The sequence below is a fragment of the Bos taurus genome, chromosome 7, assembly GCF_002263795.3.
Source record: "Bos taurus isolate L1 Dominette 01449 registration number 42190680 breed Hereford chromosome 7, ARS-UCD2.0, whole genome shotgun sequence".
NCBI lineage: Eukaryota > Metazoa > Chordata > Mammalia > Artiodactyla > Bovidae > Bos > Bos taurus.
Window position 1 is genome coordinate 30,021,268 of NC_037334.1, and position 18,026 is coordinate 30,039,293.

At 37.6% G+C, this 18,026-nt stretch overlaps 1 long non-coding RNA gene across 1 annotated transcript in view; it reads right to left on the reverse strand.

Annotated features, from left to right (window-relative positions):
* Nucleotides 1-12,301: 12,301 nt before the first annotated feature.
* Nucleotides 12,302-18,026, reverse strand: part of LOC101906976 (uncharacterized) — a 61,876-nt gene continuing 56,151 nt past the window's right edge. Inside the window, exon 6 of the long non-coding RNA XR_009495221.1 lies at nt 12,302-13,955. This is a non-coding gene — a long non-coding RNA (uncharacterized lncRNA). The remainder of the gene's footprint in view (nt 13,956-18,026) is intronic.

The window sequence follows — 18,026 nt, forward strand, 5'->3', positions numbered from 1 at the left end:
CTCACCATTCATCTGGGTCATAAAAGTATCACAATGTTGTAATACCATTCTTCTTCTTCTTTTTTTTTTTTTTTCATTAAAAAAAAACTTTTTTGAGGTATAGTTGACTTACAACATTGTATTAGTTTCTGGTATATAGCAAAGTGATTCAGATATATATATATTTTTTTCATATTCTTTTCCATCATAAGAAATTGAAAATAGTTCCCATGCAGTAGGTCCTTCTTGTTTATCAATTTTATATATAGTAGTCTGTGTTTGCTAATCCTCAGTTCCTAATGTATCCCTCCCCCTCCCCTTTCCCCTTTGGTAATCATAAATTTTTTTCTACGTCTGAGTCTGTTTCTATTTTGTATATAAGCTCCTTGTATCATATTTTAGATTTCACATATAAGTAATGCTGCTCTGTCTTTTCCATTCACCTGAAGTGGACACTTTCCCTCCACTGAGCTAACCATTAAAGCTTCTAGATTTCAGCTTATAGGTAACAGCAGGGGTAAGGTGGAAGCAAGATTATAGGTATATGATTCACCAGTACGATAGGTCTCTACCAATACAGAAGCAACCAATAGGGACTTCAGCAAGGATGCCCTGTAAAAAGAACAGGACAGCTCAATGGTATATGTCTTCTGCACTCTCACACTCTACACCCTGTGTCTCCTACCATGGATGGCTGTCTGTAGGGTTTCTAAGTGCTGACTCTGCTGAAGCTAGAGACCTCAGCGGGACAAGTGTTATGGAGAGTGATTGATTGAAATTCAGAGCACTTTGCAGAATGATTTGTTTGACATTCCCAGTAGGAAACTCTTGTTTGTTGAACTTATTATTCATTCATGTATTCATGAAAAAAATACAATAAATGCATAATCTCTGCATAGTGCCTCAATGATCACATTGAAATGAGCCCAGAGCTTTGCAGTGCTAAGCAAGGTCTTTAGTTTGCAACAGAACAGTTTTACATGGCAATATCATTAACTGTGTCTAGAGTTTACATTATGCTTATAAATCAGCCAGGGAAATTTAACCTGCATTGTAATTTAAGGTTATACAGAGAATCAGACATTAAAAATGCATATGCATAATAATAACTCCTTGTGTGACTTTTTTTTTTTTTTTTGGTTTTCTTCCTACTGAGTGATTTAACAATTACCATGTTGAGATGCAACTGAGTCTGTTCAGCTAGTGTTTGTGTTTTGACTTTTTGACAACTAGAATATAGGCCAGGGGAAATGCAGAAAGTATTTCCAACATCCCTGGGTAACTTGGGAAAATGGCTCTTTAAATAAGCTATTAGAGTAAGGGAAAACACACTACATTATTTGGAAAACAACTCCTGTTAAATGCTGTGCTTTAAAACAACAGCTATTACTAGACTTAAAACAGTGAGGTCAGAGTACTGTACTGGCACATTGTCGGTCTGGACCTTAATGTTATATTTACCATTGCTACCGTGACTGTCTCAGGCCTTTCCATTGAAAGCAGGGTAGGGAATACAAGAAAGGACCATCAGAGCACAGGGCCGTCCCTTCAGAACTGAGTGTTTCTGCTGATTATCAGAAAACAAAAAGGAATTCAAAAACTATATCATTATTCTCTTGCCCCTAAGTTCCCTGATAAAGATACTTTAATTTTCAAATACCCCTAAGTGAACCATATTAATCTCCCAGCACATTAAAAATTTTTTAATTTATCTGACCTTTCTCCCACTCACATGGTATGAGTCTCCTGGAAACATCGGGACTCATTCTAATTTCAGAATTGAAAGGAGCCAAAACAGCTATCAATCACATAAAAGTGCTTCCAGAAGCTTAGGGTAGCCAGACCCCTGAGGTCATTGGTGACCTTGATAATGGTCCAATATTTTATCCATGACTCTAGAATGTCCGTAGAACTTCTACACTTAAATATCTCACACTAACTACGCATCCAGAGTTGACTCCATCTAGATCCTCACATCCTCCATTAGGCATCTTCACCCAATTCTTTATCATTATTAATTATACCACTCTCCAGTTCTCAAAATCTTTTCCACTTTGTGGTGTTCTCCTTTTTAAAATTTCTCTCCCCCACCACTGAAACCACACACATATATTCTCACATGCGTGGTTGTTCAGTCATATGGTCCTCAATAATCATTTGGGGTTTATTATTCCATTTTCAAAATAACTCATCTAAATCAACCTGTGTTATCACCTGACCTTCTGCAACAACACCCCAAGAAGATATTTCTGTCTTCAATATCTGTACATGTCAATATACCCAAAGCTGCTGAAAATAATTTCTTCAGTATATGGTTATACTACATGTCTCTGAAGCTTATAAACATTGTAATGGTTTTCACCTTCTACTGTTTCAACTCAGAAGTTTCTTGCCTAATTTTTAGGATGTTTGTCAAAACTCTTCACTTCTTCCCCTTCTATCTCATTATCCCACATAACCTTCCATTCTTGCCAGCATGTTTTGCATGTGACGTCTCTCTCTGCACATAATGCTGTCTTCTTTCCTCAGCCCTTTTATTTCCCTAACCTTCACTAAAAATTTCCACCTACTTTAAAAATAATAAAATGTATTATTTGAAAGAAAAAATAGGCAAAAATTTGGCAAATACACCCAAAAATGTTAAACAAATTTTAAAACATTAGAAGTGAGAAAGGATCATAAATAAGTGGGGAAATTTTCCAAGCAACAAAAGAATTACAGATATAAATATATGAGTACATTTTAAAACCTAGATGAAATGAAAAATATTTAGTAAAATGAAAACTTAAAAAAAAAAGCTAAAAAATTCAAATATATCAGTCCATATGTACATATATATATATATATACACACACATACACAGAATCAATTTGTTCCATACAGAAACCAATACAACACTGTATATAAACTAAACTTCAGTTAAAAAAAATTTTTAAGATAGTCCATGATATCAAACCCCCTCCACCCCCTAAAAAAAGCGTTTGATACAGATATCTTTTGGGAAACCTAAGACACAATGTATAAATTCAAAGTTTAAAAAATTTTTCAATAACATGTAAAAAAAAATTTAATGTCCTAAATAAATTTGCAAATTACCAGAACTGATATTAAGTCAAAGAAAAAAAGGATTAAAACATTATATGCAAACCTCACTTATGTATGCAAATATAAAACTCCTAATTAAAATATTAGTGGTATTATCCCAAAATGTATTAAATGAATAATATAAAGCAGGATTTTAAATATCAATGTCACTATTAGTAATGAAATTCACTACATCAACGGAATTAAAAACGAGAAAGAGAATTTCCGCTTCTGCAATGAAGGAGTAAACGGTAGCAGACTTGCTGCCCCCACTATAAGTAAATAGAAAACGGGATAATTTACAAGAAGCAGCTGTTTTCAGACATTGGGTACCAGGCAGCACATGACTGTGATCCCCAAAGAGAAGGAAATTACTGAGGCAAGTCTTACAGTCATACTGTCTTTCTGGCTGCAGACCTTTAAAAAACAAAAAATCATAGTTCACAGAGCGGGAATCCAAGCAAATCACACTAAGTGGCCCGGCAGTAAAGAATCTGCCTACAATGCAGGACACGTGCGTTCAACTCCTGGGTTGGCAAGATCCCCAGAGGAGGAAATGGCAACTCACTCCAACACTCTTGCCAGGAGAATCCCATGGACAGAGAAGCCGCCAGGCTACAGTTCACGGGGTTGCAAAGAACTGGATATGACTGCACACAGGCACACATGTTACAAAGCCAGGAAGCAAAGAATTATAGGGAATTTTTAATCTAAGCAATCTCCAAGTTCACACAGAGCTGAGAGATATGTATGTTCTGCTAAGTCATAATGAAGAGACCTCACTGATAGCCCAGCGTATTAAGGAAAGATCTCCAAAGGGTTGTTTGAATAGCAGAGTCAAATCAGCTAAATAAAAAGAAAAACATCAGGAAACTTGAAAACATAGAGTTGCTAATTATCCAAACTGAAACACAGATGAAAATTCAGAACTAATTATACACTATTAAAAAAAAAAAAAAAAACTATGACTTTAAATAAAGTTATAGAATGATTGAAGATGAAACAATGGAAATAAATAAGTCAAAATTTAATCTAAAATAATGCTAGAGTAGTAATATCAGAGAAGGCAATGGCCCTCCACTCCAGTACTCTTGCCTGGAAAATCCCATGGACAGAGGAGCCTGGTAGGCTGCAGTCCATGGGGTCGCTGAGTCAGACAAGACTGAGCGACTTCACTTTAACTTTTCACTTTCTTACTTGGAGAAGGAAATGGCAACCCACTCCAGTGTTCTTGCCTGGAGAATCCCAGGGACGGTGGAGCCTGATGGGCTGCCATTTATGGGGTTGCACAGAGTCGGACACAACTGAAGCAACTTAGCAGACTTAGCAGTAATATCAGACAAAATAAATTTCCAAGCAAAGGATATTACCAGGAATAAAAAAGATTATTTCAAAAGATAAAGTTGAGGAATCGAGAGGATAACAATCCTAAATTTTATGTCCCCAATAGCAGAGATTAAAAATACATGAAGCAAGCATACATAGAAATGGAAAAAGAAATAGAAAAATCCACAACTATAGACAGAGATCTCAACACCTTTTTCTTAGTAAGTAGATAGAAAAGAGTAAGTAGATAGAAAACCAGTAACGATATAGGATACCTGAAGACTACTATCAATAAAACTCAAGCTAACTGATATTTAAGGAAGATACCCCTAATAACAGCAGAATATACACTGTATCCAATTTCACACAGAATACTTATTAAGATAGATCATAATCTAGACTACAAAATGAGTCAATACATTGAAAAGAATTCAAGTCGTACAAATTATGTTTTCTGGCAAGACAGAATTATATTAGAAACTGACAAGAAGAAATCCCCCAATATTTGGAAATGTAATAGCCACATTGCTAAATAATCCATGTGTCAAAGAAGAAATTACACGGGAAACTGAAAAGTACTGATACCTTGAACTGAATGAAAATACAACATATCAAAATGTATATACTGCAACTAAAGCAGTGCTTAAAAAGTAATTGATAGACATAAACTTTTATTAGAAATAAAGTAAGCTAAGTTTCTACTTTAAGAAAATAAAAAAGAATAAATCAAACTCAATATAATCAGGAGAAGGAAATTACAAAGATAAAAGCAAAAATCAATGAATTAGAAAACAGAAAAACTAATAGAGAAAAATGAATGAAACAAAGCACTTTTTCTTTGAGAAAATCAATGAAATTAATAAAACTTTAGCCAGGCTGGTCAGGAAAAAAAAAAACAAAACAGCTACCTATAGCAGGGAGAAAGAAGGGACATATCTACTAACATTAGAAAAGTAATAAAGGAATATTATAAATAATTTTAAGTCACTAAATTTGACAACCTAGATAAAAGTGAACAAATTAACTGAAAAACAAAAACCATGAGAGCTTACTCAAAAAGGATAAATAAGTCAAACAGTCCTTTATGTATTTTTTAAATGAATTTGTAGTTAAACATCTCACAAAGAAAATCTCAGGCTCTGGGTGGCTTCACTGATGCAATCTATCAAACTTTTAATGAAGAAATAATATAAATTGCTTGCAAACTCTTAGAAAATTAAGAGGAGGTAACATTTTCCAACTCGCTCTATGAGTCCAGAAATACACTATTAATAAACCAGATGACAATATTAAAAAAAAAGGACAATCAGTGAACAATACCCCTCAATTATATAGAAACAAATTATTAAAAGCTTAATAAGTTGAATTCAGCAATATACAAAAATAATAAGAAAGTATAACCAAGTGAAATGTATCATGGGAACATAGAGTTGCTTTAAGAAAATTTAATTAATCAGTATAGCTCACCATATCAACAAATTAAAAGAGAACAATCATATGATAATCTAAATGCACATAAAGCATTTGACAGAATTCAAAATTCACTCATGATACAAAAAACTGTATGGAAATTAGGAAGAGAAGGAAACTTCTTTAACTTGATGAAGAGCACCATTTGAAAATATAGAGTTGAATTCACACATAATGGTGAAACAGAGCAATTTGCCCCTAAAAATAAAGGTGTACGTATTTATTAGAGGTCTCAACAAGATAATAAGGCCATAAAATACTATGCATGAATATAATCTGTATTACAAGTAATATACAACAATATAAAATATTTTAATATTCTTATGTTAGAAAAAGCTTTGCTAAGAAAGACATACAGAGAAGGCAATGGCAACCCACTCCAGTACTCTGGCCTGGAAAATCTCATGGAGGGAGGAGCCTGGTAGGCTGCAGGCCATGGGGAATCCCAGGGAATGGGGAGCCTGGTGGGCTGCCGTCTATGGGGTGACACAGAGTCAGACATGACTGAAGCGACTTAGGAGCAGCAGCAGCAGCAACAGGCAAGACATAAAGTCTAGAAAGTTTAAAAGAAAGATAGATAGCTTTCCCTACTTAATTTTTTTTGTTTATATAATAAAGGGTGTGATCAAATGGACATTTCCATAGACCCTGAGTGAAGATACAAATTGGTACTGTTTAAAGAGTTGTTTGGAGAATTGTCCAAGCCAGGCTTCAGCAATACATGAACCATGAAATTCCAGATGACCAAGCTGGTTTTAGAAAACGCAAAGGAACCAGAGATCAAATTGCCAACATCTGCTGAATCATCGAAAAAGCAAGAGTTCCAGAAAAACATTTCTTTCTGCTTTATTGACAATGCCAAGGCCTTTGACTGTGTTGATTACAATAAATTGTGGAAAATTCTGAAAGAGATGGGAATACCAGATCACCTGACCTGCCTCTTGAGAAACCTGTATGCAGGTCAGGAAGCAACAGTTAGAACTGGACATGGAACGACAGACCGGTTCCAAATAGGAAAAGGAGTACGTCAAGGCTGTATATTGTCACCCTGCTTAACTTATATGCAGCGTACATCAGGAGAAACTGTGGGCTGGATGAAGCACAAGCTGGAATCAAGATTGCTGGGAGAAATAACAATAACCTCAGATATGCAGATGACACCACCCTTATGGCAGAAAGTGAAGAGGAACTAAAGAGCCTCTTGATGAAAGTGAAAGAGGAGAGTGAAAAAGTTGGCTCAAAGCTCAACATTCAGAAAATGAAGATCATGGCATCTAGTCCCATCACTTCATGGGAAATAGATGGGGAAACATTGGAAACAGTGTCAGACTTTATTTTGGGGGGCTCCAAAATCACTGCAGATGGTGACTGCAGCCATGAAATTAAAAGACGCTTCCTCCTTGAAAGGAAAGCTATGACCAACCTAGATAGCTTATTAAAAAGCAGAGATATCACTTTATCAACAAAGGTCCATCTAGTCAAGGCTATGGTTTTTCCAGTGTTCATGTATAGATGTGAGAGTTGGACTATAAAGAAAGCTGAGTGCCGAAGAATTGATGCTTTTGAACTGTGGTGTTGGAAAAGACTCTTGAGAGTCCCTTGGACTGCAAGGAGATCCAACCAGTCCATCCTAAAGGAGATTAGTCCTGGGTGTTCATTGGAGGGACTGATGCTGAAGCTGAAACTCCAATACTTTGGCCACCTGATGAGAAGAGCTGACTCATTTGAAAAGACCCTGATGCTAGGAAAGATTGAGGGCAGGAGAAGGGGACGACAGAGGATGTGATGGTTGGATGGCATCACCGACTTAATGGACATGGGTTTGGGTGGACTCTGGGAGTTTGTGATGGACAGGGAGGCTTGGCATGCTGCGGTTCATGGGGTCACAAAGAATAGGACATGACTGAGTGACTGAACTGAAAGAGTTGTTTGGTAGTGTCTACCAACATTTTAAAATGTGTATGCATTTTGACCCAACTACTATACTTCCAGATATCAAAATATAGAAATAGTCTAACATGTACACAATAAGAGGAATTATTGAGGTCAAGTATACCCAAGGATCTACAGTATGAAAACTTTAGATTCAAATCCTACTTCCAACTCTATTAACTCTTGGACTCTGAGTATGATGCCAAATCTCTGAACCTCACTTTCCTCATCTATTAAATAGAGGTAATAACAGGACCTATTTTACAAGTTCATCAAAAATAAAGAATCAAATATTTCATGTGAAAGGTTTAACACATGGTATGGCACAACATAGCTTTCAATTAAAAATTTTGTCTTTGCTCTCTGTTGTATTTCCCAGAAATTAAAACAGGTCCATCGTATCACAGCAGCTTCATAAATACTTGTTGAATGAATTTCACATTAGTACTTCACCAGCAGGCCTCAATTCCTCTGGGAAAGCTCTCTGATGGACCCTGTCATCTCTCTGATGTGCCTCTCAGCCCCCCACCCTTCAAGAATGAAACACTTATTACTAACATGTTGGGAATGCAGCCAGCAGTCCACTGTCAACCCTTTCAGGAACTGCCTTAAATGAAGAGAGCCAACTGGTCCGGGGACACACTGCGTTCCAGGGCAGTCCACATCAAGTGACGTGTTGACATGAGGACTGAAAAGCCCAGACGCACCATCCTAACTTAGTAGGGCTTTGAGAAGTCATCCTATCTTCAGAATTCCCTAGAGGATCACCTGAGGTGTCCACTGACACAGCATTGCAAATGCTGCCAAATCTTGTCCTGCTAAATCCCACTTCCCTTCCTTCCCTCTCAGGAGTTCATCCCAAGAACATGCCTTAATAAATGCCCTATATGCTAATCTTTGAAATGGCTCTTCAAGGAACCTAATCTGTGACAGTCTCTGAAACCTAAATATAATTTAGCACAAAATCCTCTTTTTTACTGTCCTAGTGTTTTTTTTTAATCACAATCTGTGAATAATATTAATAAAAATAAAATAGTAATTTTGTGATTATTTAATATCTCCTTAGTACAAGCTAAGCACAGAATCTGCTTTTGTTCAAAATGTCATATTTTATTATAGAGTTTTAAAATTTTATTTTTTAAGTATATTAAAATATTATTTATCTTGATTGCATGAATGCTCAGGCACTCAGTCATGTCCAACTCTTTGTGACCCCATGGACTGTAGCCCACCAGGATTCTCTATCCAAGGGATTTTTCAGGCAAGAATACTGGAGTGAGTTGCCATTTCCCCTTCCAGGAGATCTTTCCAATTCAGGGATCGAACCCATCTCTCATGTGTCTCCTCCATTGGCAGGTAGATTCTTACCACTGAGACACCTGGAAAGTCCCTTGTCTTGATTCAGTTCAGTTCAGTTTCTCAGTCGTGTCCAACTCTTTGTGACCCCATGAACTGCAGCACGCCAGGCCTCCCTGTCATCACCAACTCCCAGAGTTCACTCAGACTCACGTCCATCGAGTCAGTGATGCCATCCAGCCATCTCATCCTCTGGCGTCCCCTTCTCTCCTGCCCCCAATCCCTCCCAGCATCAGAGTCTTTTCCAATGAGTCAACTCTTCGCATGAGGTGGCCAAAGTACTAGAGTTTCAGCTTTAGCATCATTCCTTCCAAAGAAATCCCAGGGCTGATCTCCTTTAGAGTGGACTGGTTGGATCTCCTTGCAGTCCAAGGGACTCTCAAGAGTCTTCTCCAACACCATAGTTCAAAAGCATCAATTCTCCTGTGCTCAGCTTTCTTCACAGTCCAACTCTCACATCCATACATGACCACAGGAAAAACCATAGCCTTGACCTTTGTTGGCAAAGTAATGTCTCTGCTTTTGAATATGCTATCTAGGTTGGTCATAACTTTCCTTCCCAAGGAGTAAGCATCTTTTAATTTCATGGCTGCAGTCACCATCTGCAGTGACTTTGGAGCCCAAAAAAAGAGTCTCTCACTATTTCCACTGTTTCCCCATCTATTTCCCATGAAGTGATGGGACCAGATGGTATGATCTTCATTTTCTGAATGTTGAGCTTTAAGCCAACTTTTTCACTCTCCTCTTTCACTTGCACCAAGAGGCTTTTTAGTTCCTCTTCACTTTCTGCCATAAGGGTGGTGTCATCTGCATATCTGAGGTTCTTGATATTTCTCCCAGCAATCTTGATTCCAGCTTGTGCTTCTTCCAGCCCAGCGTTTCTCATGATGTACTCTGCATATAAGTTGAATAAGCAGGGTGACAATATACAGCCTTGACGTACTCCTTTTCCTATTTGGAACCAGTCTGTTGTTCCATGTCCAGTTCTAACTGTTGCTTCCTGACCTGCATATAGGTTTCTCAAGAGGCAGGTCAGGTGGTCTGGTATTCCCATCTCTTTCAGAATTTTCCACAGTTTATTGTGATCCACACAGTCAAAGGCTTTGGCATAGTCAATAAAGCAGAAATAGATGTTTTTCTTGAACTCTCTTGCTTTTTCAATGATCCAGCAGATGTTGTCTTGATTACTGAGCTTAAATTTTGGGCCTAAGACAAATGGCTCACTCACCTCAGCCTGGTTCCAAATCTGGCAGGAACCATATATTTTTATTATTGTTTATTCTGTGTTTTGTGTTCATTTTTGCCATACCTAAGATGCTATCTGACATGTAATACTCCAAAAAATATTAGATAAATAAATTAATGAATTAACTGCAAGGATTTTCATCACAGTGCTGGTTGTGATAGAAAAGTATATCAGTAAATGAAAGTTTTGATTATGATACATTCATGCTATGTAAAATTTTTCAAAAGGATAAAACACATGTATACATATGCTAACATGAGAAAATTTCTAATACATGTTGACAAGTTAAAAGTCATATTCAGAATAATGTATATGGTATATCATAAAACATAGATGATAGATAAAGAGATGTCTGAATAGACAAATACTGCATTACATAGTAAATGCTAACAGAAGTTATCTTTGGATAAGTAAGTGGAATAGTAAGTTGGAGGAAGGTTATGAGAGAAAATTTATACCCCATACTATATGTAATTCTGAATTATTTGAACTTTCAGATCACTTGTAATGATAAATTATTTTTTTAAGCTTTTTAGAAAAAAAATTCAAAAAAGTTTACCACCTCCTGAAGCCCTCCTTGATAGAATACTGTTGAATACCACCTCACTGTGAACCTCCTTAGCCTGGTGCACTGGGCCTCCACTTATTTGCAGGGTGAATTGTAAAGTTCAAGTAACTCACATCCATATATATTCTATCTCACCCACCAGATTGAAAACTCCTTTGAGGATGAAGCTGATACTTCTGTTTCTGATGCCTTTCCAATAAAATATCTCAACAGTATTCTATCCAGAATTGAATCTGGCTACCTCAAAAATGTGAGGCCATGTGGGTCTTGTTCACTGTATTTGTATATGGCACACACATTGATGACTATGGGATTTCCCTTTATATACATGCAAGAAACTAGAGTGTGTAGGCAGATGGACCAAAATCATAAAAACATTTAGGAGCCATACTTAGACATTCTGCAGGCTACCTTCCCATAGCAGTTTCTAAGCACCAATATTACTTATGCTAAAAGTAATACCATATCATAGGACATAACTTAATGCCAAACTTTAAGAGGAATGCCTCTGACACAACATTCAATCTAACATGTTGTCGAGCAATTTCTATTACCTGTAAAATGTTCCTGAAAGTACTGAATCAGATTAAAGAGATAATAACTAACAACAGATTTCAAAGTGAGGTGTCTGGTACAAAGATTTAATCTTTCTTCATCTAATTCCTGACTCTAGAGATCATTCAACACGTTCCTTGGGATCCTGGAATTCCAATGGGAAGTGGGTAAGTGATGCCAATAGGCATGGCTGTGAAGATCTGGAGGAGACAAAGTTCTCAAATGAACTCCGAAGAACTGGGTCCATGGAGGTTTACCATTATGTTTCTCTTTATAAATTTCCTGCAGCTTCTATCTATACTGGATTACATTATAACATATTCAAAGTTGATCTGTGTTCGTGCACAGCCTGAAGTGAATGGAGTATGTACTGACATGAGTTTAAATCTCTGGATGTAGAACAATTCAATATGTCAGCCTTACTATAGTATTACCTGCTGACACCGCACTGAATTCAGTGATCAACTGCACTTAGAATTTCACTGTTCTCATGCTTGCATTCAGATTTAGAATCTAGTTTTCTCATCTACAGATTGCAAAACTATTTGGATTCTAAGATCTGGTTAGTAGGATAGGGAGGAGGACAAGTGCATTTAGAAAAAGTAAGTGGATATGGGGGAGGTTTGGGAATCTGACATCTGAAACTGATATATTTTAAAAGCTCTTCTTAACTTCCAGCTAAAACTAATCATCTTCATTTAATGCTCCTATTAAAAATGAATGTGATGTAACTGCAAACATGTTAAGATTAACCGATACCTAGGAAACAAAATGGAGAAGGCAATGGCACCCCACTCCAGTATTCTTGCCTGGAAAATCCCATGGATGGAGAAGCCTGGTAGGCTGCAGTCCATGGGGTCTCGAAGAGTCGGACACGACTGAGCGACTTGACTTTCACTTTTCACTTTCATGCTTTGGAGAAGGAAATGGCAACCTACTCCAGTGTTCTTGCCTGGAGAATCCCAGGGACGGGGGAGCCTGGTTGGCTGCCGTCTGTGGGGTCGCACAGAGTCGGACATGACTGAAGTGACTTAGCAGCAGCAGCAGGAAACAAAAAGGAGCTTCCCAGGTAGCACTAGTGGTAAAGAATCCGCCTGCCAGTGCAGGAGACATAAAAGACACAGGTTCAGTCCCTGGGTTGGGAAGACCCCCTGGAGGAGGGTATAGCAACCCACTCCAGTATTCTTACCTGGAGAAGCCCATGGACAGAGAAGCCTCATGGGCTACAGTCCATAGGGTCGCAGGGTCAGACATGACTAAAGTGACTTAGCACACATGCACACAGGAGATAAGAAACATAGTCACAGTTTTCTGATTTACAATGAAATAAGTATGCTTCAAATTATTCTTTTTTAAAAGAAAAATTATAACTTGGCACTTACCATTTGTTCATTATCCATCTGTCAATACTTCAGTTGTGCTGTGCTGTGCTTTGTCATTCAGTTGTGTGCAACTCTTTACAACCCCATGGATGTAGCCTATAAGGCTCCTCTGTCCATGGGGATTCTCCAGGCAAGGATACTGGAGTGGGTTGCCATGCCCTGCTCGAGGGGATCTTCCCAACCCAGGGATCGAGCCCAGGTCTCCCACATCGTAGCCAGATTCTTTACTGTCTGAGTCACCAGGGAAGTTACTGAGTAACCTGAGTTACTTTTTCTCAAATAACCAGAATTTCTTTGTATATTTTATATTTTTTCCCTGAAGGTCATTGAAAATGCATATGATAAGTCAATACACACATAAAAAGCACAAAGAGACCAAATAACATCTAACATACTATTTAATAACCAACACTGCTTGGGACATTTTAGACCCGATGTCAGCTCAGAGAAATACTGATTCATTTTAATAAGATTCAGTGCACAATCAGGCTGGAAAGACACATGAATCATACCAAAAATAAGCACAATATTAATTAACAAACTGGAGACATTCATATCATCAAACGCAAAGGCTGAAAGGACACATTTTGGATGAATCTGTTTTACAGGAGAATAGTCAGTTACTTAAAGCTAGCGGTCCTAGTTTAAGACTGAGGGCTGTTTCAAGTGTCTTTTCCCCTAGAAAACTTAAAATAACAACCGAGATGTTGAAGGTTTCCACCCACTGGGAAGATAATAAGGTCAATAAACAGACACATAAATAATAATACAGGTGAGAAAATATTTCTGAAAACTTCTTCCTCCCTCCCTTCCTACAGAACACTTAACTTAATCCAAAAGAGTAAGGAATGACTTCATCATATCATCAGTTGTGAATTCTAAGTGCAGAGTAGTATGTTTCTTGAATGGCAGTTCTCCCCCTCCACTTACCAAAATCATTCTGGAAGCATGATGAGAATAAGTAAGGGCTTTGGCATCAGAAAAACATATTTCTTTTCTTTTCATCTTCCTATTTTTCAGCCAGTTATTCACTTTTGTTGAGCCTCAGTTTCCTCATCTGTAAAATGGGGACAGTAACACTTTACTTACATTTGAGGATCAAATGAGATGTCTATACAGCAAAGCACATAATATGTTGACCCTGTACATGAGGTTGCTCAGAAGGCTTACTTCTTCCTATTGTTTTCATTTTATATGATTGTGTCTTTTCACAGTGGGGCATACTTTATTCATAACAAGGACACCAGTTCTCTACCATACTGGGAAATCTTCACAGGTACGAAGGGGCATCTCATATTACTACATTAACGAATTATAACTCTGAATTACCAAAGAGATGAACAAAATCATTCACTTAGTGACGATTCAAGTCTCTGAAACCATATTAATATTTATCTCTTCTATTATTAAATAAGTAACTAATTGGGTAGATTGGGTAAAATGTTGAAAGAAAAGAAACTGCTATTAAAGACATATCATTTTGATCAAATGAACTGAGCTTTCATGATTTTTACTTTATTATGATGTATACGAAATACACGTCAGTGATTCAGTGTGAGGTTCCTTAATGTTCTATTTTGGAGAGTTTTTTTTTTTTTTTTTTTTTCAAGTGTCCCTTCCTTACAAAACTCTGACTGATTTAAGCTTGTTGCTTAGAACAAAATACCAGAATGACAGTTAAAATACTGAAACTCTTCATATATTAGGAAGACAATAAATACCAGCAACAAATGTATAAATAATACAACCCAGAAAATATTTCTGAAAATTTCTTACTCTTCCCATTCCCACCGAACCATCAGCTTACTTCCCTGAGGCATTTGAAAGAGTGACCAGGGTATTAAAAGTGAAAGTGTAGCAAGGTAAGCAAAAAAGAGACAGCTGATTCCTCTGGAAGGAAAAAAAAAGGTGTCAGCACTTAACCAAAATATGTATCCCTACGTATGCACACAAAAGCAAACTTTTACAGGGTTCTTGGCTTTATAAATACTAAAAGAAAGGGGAGAAAGCGTGTAATAACTACAGCCCTCTCATTAAAAACGGTTTGGCAGAGAAAAGATGAGTCTCTGCTAAAATAGCACATAAGACCTTTTGGGGCCCAACATCCAAAGCCTATCTGACCCGAAGGGTGACAGTATGCCACTTAAAGCGATGTGCTTCCTGCCTAGGAAATGATACGGATGGCAGTACCTGACTGAGTGTAACACTAGTGTAATGGCAGGCTCTGAAGGCTGCTTTATTTGGTAATTGTTTGGGAATAGGTCTCTATACTAGCTACATAATTTCTCACAGGGATGCTATATCATCTGAGGGCTTCAAGTTCTATTCACCTGGAAAATGTAATCTACAATGAGGGGGAAAAGTGTACAACAGCACGACTCTGATGTCTCTACAAGGCAAGAATGCCTGCAGTAAAGAACAGCACGCTGATTTAACTGCTGCTGTCAACACTGGCTTCCCGTAGGCCCCAAGGACTAATACACTCTTGCAGGGAAGCAAATTTGGGTCTTACAGACGGGCAAAGCTCCTAGAACTGATTATTCAGTCAAGTCCCCAGGAACTCTTAACACATTTCATATTTTTCAATTTGAAAGAATGGTACTACTTATCTAGAAACCTCCTTTCTCCCAGAAATATAATCCATCAACAAATATATGACATCAGCAAAAAAAAAAAAAAAAAGGAGAATTAGATGTCTTCTTATTTACTGTTTCCTTTTCAGCATCCCATACACAGATATATGTCTAATAGCCAGCAGCCTGTCTAAAAAAACCTGATTACTTGGCCAGACTATTCTTGCCTGACCCAGTGAACACCTCAGTAAAATGTTGCTCAGTTGAGGTCTCAAACCCTATCAGTTCTGATGACAAGCTTCACAACAGAGTTCATCCCCAGGCATTCTGATTTTAGAAAACTGATTAAAAAACAACAACAACAACAACAAATGTACTAAGAGAGGTGGATATAAAAATTCAAGTTATTCAGATGGGATTTAGCTCTGGTTAAAAGTTCTGATGTACTGGTAAATTTACAATTTTCACCATGATATTATCACGTGTGATTTAACACATGTTTTAATGCTATAAATTGTCCTGAAACTCTTAGCCAATGATTCCAACTAGGCCAGAACTAGAAGGAGCCTTAAACAAATTATCACTCTTTGAAACTGATATATATACCTAACTCTACCCATTTCTATAAAAATTTCAAAATTCTGAAGCAGATAAACAAAACTCAAAGATTACACACACCAAGCGAAGTAAATCAGACAGACAAAAACAAATATCATATGGTATCACTTATACATGGAATCTAAAAAAGGATATAAATGAAATTATTCACAAAACAGAAGTAGACTAATAAACATAGAAAATAAACTTATGGGTATCTAGGGGGAAAGGGGGAGAGAGATAAATTAGAAGTTTGAGATTAATAGTTACACACTAGTATATATAAAATAGATGAACAAGGACTATCACAGGAAACTATATTCAATATCTTGCAATAACCTAAAATGGAAAAGAATATGAAACTATACATATATGTATTTGTGAATCATTTTGTTTTTCACATGTAACTAATACAACATTGTAAATCAACTACACTTCAATAAAAAATGAAACATAAAATACTTACACATACAAACTGAAGTGAGAGGAAGTTGATTAATCATAGAACACTAGCCTGGGTCATGGGAAAGCTAGTGTAGCCCAGCTAATTTAGGCAAGCTTCTATCTCATTTTACCTCACACACTCTGCTTCCTGGAAGCTCCAGACACTGTGCCAGGCCCACAGCTACAAGGGTGAATAACACCAACTCCTTGCTCTCAAAGACCTCTCTGTTAGTAACTTTCAATTAAATAGAGATAAAACACAAACCTTTACATAACTCATAAGAAGGGTACTAAGTGAGGAGTATATGAGTAGTAGGGGATGGAGAGACACAGGAAACTGACTCTCCCCCCAGATGACCTTGGACTGGTATAAAGATTTAAAGACATCTCAAGCACAGAGGAATTCACGCATCTCATGTCATGTGATAAGTGAAGGTTCTGGCCCCGGAAAATTGATAAGGGGATCAAGTGATGTCATTTGTTGCAACAGATAAATAGATCACTCATTGATTTAAAACTTGTGAACATTTTAACCCATAACATGATCAGATTTCCTGAGAACAGGATGTGTGTGTGTATGTGTGTGTGTGTATGTGTGTGTGTGTAGGTGCTCAGTTGTGTCCAACTGTGTGAACAGGATAATCTATCCCAATCCATCCTCTATACTCGTGTGTGTGTGCTTGCTAAGTTGTTCCAGTTATGTCCAACTCTTTGCAACCCTGTGGACTGTAGCCCACCAGGCTCCTCTATCCGTGGAATTCTCTGGGCAAGAATACAGAGTGGATTGCCAGGTCCTTCCCCAAAGGATCTTGTCAACCTAGGGATCGAACCCAAGTATCCTGCGGCTCCTGCACTGCAGGTGGATTCTTTACCACTGAGCCACTGGAGAAGCCCCCTCAACACTATGCGGCCTGTCAAACAGGTGCATTGTCACCATACGTGGTTAAAGCACACTGAGGTGACTCCCTGTATGCCACAGTGGACACGGAGGGTGTACATTTATGTGCACTCAGGGAAATAGAGTGATTCCATTAGCCAACGCCAAAGGCCACCAAGACTGCAATGCTGCAGGCAGTAGACTCTTCATGAGATGCTGATTTCTCAAACATCATGGCAGTAATCTTATAGGGTAGAGAAATTCAATGAAAGCAACTCTTTCCAACTGAAGTTATTGTTCAAGGTATTTATGCCCAAACTTTCTTTTTGACTCTCCTAGATAAATGGTATTATCTGAACTCGTCAGTGCTTTTTGTTTCTCCCCATGATTTTACACCCAAGAGCCATTATCAAATCACAAGAAGCAGAGTGGAAATTCAAAAAACCCTTCAATTCTAGACCTGAATGAAATCCTGAAGGACAATGTCCATGAGAGTTTCCTAAGGATTGTGACTGCTACCATAGAGCACACCCATTGCCCTAAACTTCCCTCCCTACATGCCGATCACTCCCTTCCAAGACAACCCCTATAGCATTATGATTATATTTCTTAAAAAAAAAAAGAAACAGAAAGTAGG